This window comes from Lactuca sativa, chromosome 5 (assembly GCF_002870075.4).
Source record: "Lactuca sativa cultivar Salinas chromosome 5, Lsat_Salinas_v11, whole genome shotgun sequence".
NCBI lineage: Eukaryota > Viridiplantae > Streptophyta > Magnoliopsida > Asterales > Asteraceae > Lactuca > Lactuca sativa.
The window spans coordinates 143,566,742-143,572,455 of NC_056627.2; positions in this window are offsets into that span (position 1 = coordinate 143,566,742).

A 5,714-nucleotide genomic window follows, 5' to 3' on the forward strand; every position below is an offset into this window, starting at 1 on the left:
CCTAAACTTTTATGGATTTATTAAATCTCTATTAATTATACACCTTAATTAATTAATAAAACCATAAGGGTGTGATTTGAAGTTTTTCAAAACTATACTAGTTTTAGAATTTAACATTCCTAATTAAACTTTTAATCAACTTTTAAATTCCAAAACTTGAGGGCAAGTTTTGAAACATTTCAACACATTAGGGTTTAGAATTTAAATATACATCAAAATTAAACTATTAATCAAAATTTAAATTCCAAAACTTGAGGGCAAGTTTTTGAAACCTTTTTCAAAACATTAGGGTTTCAACTATTTAAATTTCAAAACAACAAAACTTTTGGGTTCAAATTTAAACTATAAAACCTAAAGGGCAAAATATGAAACTTTTCATAACAACAAGGATCAAATAACAATTAATTCAAAATTAACATTTAATCACATAATTATCCATATTTGATTTATTTAATGATTTCTTGCAAAACAATTTATCAATTTAGTCAAAATAATTAATCAATTATCTTATAAGGAAACAATTATCTTATTAATTGATAAATATCTTCAATTAGATCAAAAATATAGTCAAATATATCATAAAATCAGATATGTATTGATCTAACATCATAACGTAACAATCCATAAGCAAAAACAGCAAGAAATCGTGAAATACCCTCCATCTGACGAGTTGACTCGGCGAGTCAGGCTTGGACTCGGCGAGTCTGCATGGACTAGACGAGTTCAGCCATGGACTCGGCGAGTCCAGCCTCCAAAAACCCAAAAAAACGAATTTTCCAGTTATACAATGCATCAATACAATTGAAACCAAGCTAGGCTCTGATACCACTGATGGGTTTTGGTCATAAGACATCCTATGTGCTCATACAAACCCTAATGCTTGGATCTAGGTTTCTCTATTGTACATGCTTTGAATCCAAGACTATAAACCCTAATTCTAGCATATGGAAATCAATATTAACATATAATTAGGTTTAAGATATTACCTTGATTTTTATGTAGTAATAACAATCCCAATTCCTCCTTGAATTGACTTTGGAAGGCTTAGAGTCGCAAGTGTCACTCCTCTAATGGCTTACAAACACCAAGAGCAAATGGAGAAGGTATAAAGAGAGAGGAGAGAGGTAGTAATTCGTCCTTAGGACTTCTTGGGAAGGCTTAGACGAATTCATGAGCCTTAGGGGGTTTATATAGGTGTAAAGATTAGGGTTTTAGTCCTTATCCTTATCTAGTTGCTTGCCCACCAAGCTACCATAAGATAAGTCTTAGAAACCCTTATCCTAGTCGAATTCTAAGGCCTTATCACCTTAAATTCGTCCAACCTATTAATAAGATAATCCTTACCTTATTTTGTAACTATCACATAATTACAATTCAGCCCCTCTAGTTTAATTAATTACACTTGATCACAAAATTAATTCTTAATTAATTATTGACCAATATTAATTAAACAAATATGATTTCTTCTTTAATATATTATTCTTATAACATATTAATAAATCATAATAACCTCTCTCTCTATTTATTTCTCCAATCAAGTTGCTTTGGTGAAGGCAACCCAAAAGGACCATGCACCATCGGGTCAAGTACATACCAAAATAGTTATGGACTTAGACACTAATCCAACATTTATGACACGCATTTACGACGTGCGGTTATGACACTCAATGCGTATCAAAAACAAGTTTATAAGTCCAAAAACATCTTAGGGTAATGTTCATAGTCCATTTCTAGCCAAAACAGTCAAATATATGTTGTCTGGGGGTCCAACTCGGTGAGTTGGATGCTTTTTGCCTTGGACTCGGCGAGTCCATCAGTGGACTCGGCGAGTCTGCTATGCACAGAACACCAAAATTTGATTTTTCAGCTAATTTTGCAAGTATAACAAGAAAACAATCCTAGGCTCTGATACCACTGTTGGGTTTTGAGCATTCTAACTAGGTATCAGCATACAACCCGTGGGACCGGACCGGACCGGAAAAAAACCGGGACCGGACCCGGACCGAACCGGATTATCATATTAATGGGCTGGTTTTCGGGTTTGGTTTTTATCAATAATCGGGTTTGGGTTTGGACCGGACCGTACCCGAATTAAAGGATTTAACCCGGACCGGACCGGAAAACCAAAAATTATTTTCTTTTTCTATCGACAAACAGTAAGCGAGAATTACTAAAATAAAAAAAATGTTGTCCGATTGAATTGATTCGGCCTGTGGATCACATTATAGTGGCAATTTTTTTTTGTTTCGACCTCTTCTCTTGATCGTATTATGGTGTCGATTTTTTTTCTCGAAAAACCAAAAGTTATTTCCTACTACATTTTTTTTAATAAAAATAGTGCAGTTTTTTTAAATAGTATTTTTTAATAAAAATAATGTTGTCAAGTGTAATTTTTTTTTTATAAAAATAGTGCAGTTTTTTACATAAAAATAGTGATGTTAAGTGTAAATTTTTTATATATAAATAGTGTAGGTTTTTTTTTTAATAAAATAGTGTGACTTTTTATTAACGTTTTTATTTGTTTGCATACACCTCATTTGCACGTATTGTAATTAGAGTCTCGCATCGTACAATTGTATTCATCATCTTTTATGTATTTTTTTAGTTGAATTGTGCAAACAACAAAGATACGAATGATGGATGTTACGTAATAAGATTATAATTTGAAGTACTATGCTAGAGAGTGACATGACAAACAAAACCTGAAACCGTAAATAACAAACATACGAAACCTAGTTTGGTACAGGATTGGACCGAAACCGTAAACAATACTACTAAAGTCTAATTCGGTCCAAAACCCGAAACCCGGTTTAGTACCCGGAACTGGACCGGACCAAACCCGGACCCGCTACACCCAAAAACGGTCCGATTTTCGGGTAAGGCAATTCATGATTTTCGGTCTTTGGGCCGGTTCAGTCCGGGTTCGGCCCGTTGCTCATCCCTAATTCTAACACTCCTAAGTGTACATGCAACCCTAAATACCTTGGATCTATGGGTTCAAATACACCATGGGGCATCCATGGAGCGTCCTATGTGTTTTAGCCCAACTTGATAATCCATGGAGTCTTAGCCCACAATAAAAGTATGGATGATTTACACAATCAACCCATATATTTTATTAGTCTTCCTTTGATCACTTAATTAATCCTAGATTAATTCTTGATCAATACTGATTAAATAACCTTATTAATATATTAGAACTTATAATATATTAACAAACCTTTAGTGTTATTTCTCTCATTTTAGTGAATCCAAATGTATGATGTCATGCAACCCAAATGCACCATGCCAGGGCGTGTCAAGTCTTACCAATTATAGTTATGGACTTAGACATTAATCCGACAGTCTCCCACTTGGATAAGTCTAAAACTATTATTGCAAATATGACTTTAACAACCGACTAGCAATCGTAGCTCTCAAAGGCTTCTATCAAACTCTAACTTTGCGGATGATCTCTGACCTTTGTCAATGACTTGTCCATTAGATAAGGGATCATATATTCCTCCATTCTAGGTATCATATGGACTAATACATGGATTATAATCATTCTCTCTGTCCATTTTTTGTTTCCGATTTTCCGATTTATGACGACTAACTAATTGAACAAATCAAATCAGTCCAGGCCCGACCGAGCACTTACATTTGTCATCACCAACTCATCGAGGAGCCCACAGATAATGTTTTTATCCTGAAGGTAAAAGGAATGGATAAACTTCGACTCATATGGCTTGTTCTACTACTTGTTGAAGCATACACAAAGGTACGTTTTATAACATCGAGTTACCAATGTGTTTTCGTGCAATCAATGTATAACCAACTCATAGAAATTGTTGGATAAGGTGTCTAAGTCCATAACGTTTTTGGTATATGCTTGACTCAACCCGACATGGTCCATTTGGGTTGCACTTCAGCCGAACGGTTTATGGATAATATTATGAGAATTGTATACTATGGTTTATTATTATATTATAAGTTATAATATATTAATATGAATTCATGTTATTTAATTAGTTTTTAGTCTTAAATTAATTATGAATTAATTTAGTGATTAAAAGGAAGACTAATTAAATCCTAGGCTATTATATTTATATAGTGTGGGCTAACACTCATTTGGAAATGGGCTAAGCTTATATAGAAGTCTGTGGATGATCCATGAAGCTTTGAACCCATGGATCCTTGGAAAGGAAAAGACAAGGGTTATTATGGTTTTACCCTAATCATGCATACTATATCAACAAGCTTATGTTGCATGAAATTGCACCCTAGTGTGTGTAAAAGGGAGTGGCCGATTTCTTGAAGCAAAGTGTACACTTTCATAAGTTTTCCAAGTTTGTGGTGATTTGTGATTCCACTTGAGGCATTCACATTATTGGTGTTAGGCTCTCAAACGCCAAGCAATCAGTTACTATCAAAAGCGATGTCATTCTTCTAGTGTTTTATGATTCTAGTTCTTCATGCCATGCTAGTTAGCATGTAAACCTTGGAAATTATTAAATGCATGTATTTTAGAGAAAACATAGATCCAAGGTTTATTAGGGTTGCATGTACACTTAGGAGTGTTAGAATGCTCGAAACCCAACAGTGGTATCAGAGCCTTGACTTGTTTTGTTTGATACTTGATGCAACATAGTGAAAAAAAAGGTGATTTTCTTGCTGTCTACATGATGAACTCGTCGAGTCCATGGAGGGACTCGCCGAGTCCATGACTAAATTCATCCTACTCGTCGAGTAGGTTCGTGCACTCGACGAGTAGAAGCCTCAGAATGCGGATTTTTGACTTTTGTTGTTGGAAATGGACTAGAAACATTACCCTAAACTGTTTTGGTGTTTTAAAATTTGTTTTAGTTGGTATAATGGTTGTTCTAATCCATTTACAATAGCTTTTATCAAAATTTCATGCTTTGTATGTGTTCATATAATCCTTGAAACTTTGATGCTCATGTTCATGTTCTTATGAATTTAGAAGATGATAAGAATTAGTTGCTGAATTGTTTAGGATTAATTCTTGATCATTTATGCATTTTAATTGAGTCCATAATTTGTCCTGATGTTATGGATATCCAAAGGTCACTTCTTTAAACACTTATTTAAAACACATAAGTTACATAAAAATGAAGAGTCTTCATTTTTATGAACCTTTAATTCATAAGTTATGAAATGAAAAGTTTTGAATAGTTACAAAACTTGCCCTCGAGTTTTGAAATTTGTAAAGTTTCACACACTTTAATAAACTTTAATTCCAACCCTTAGAGTATTAATAGTTAAAATTCAATACTTATACTATTTATAACATTAATGGTTAATTATTATATATATATATATATATATATATATATATATATATATATATATATATATATATGTATAAGAATAAGTCTTTTTACAGTTAGTAGGCCTCATTCACGAAGCCGGTCTATAAGGGGGTATAAGGTTGTTGCTTATAAAATGGCAGCTTAATGGGTGACCATTCTCACCCACCGCTTCCTTGATTGGTGGAGGGTCGTTAGCCGAACAGGTAGGATAATGACTTTAATTCTCATTAAAAGTATAATGATTATTATAAAGTAACTAAATACTTTTTAATTCCCAGTCTTAGTTACTTTAGGAAAAATGTGAACATGGTGCTAACCCATGAAATTCACACTTTGTACCTTACCAAGTCGTTGGTAGAGTGTGTGTGGTAAACTGGCACATTAACTTGGACTAGTAAGGAT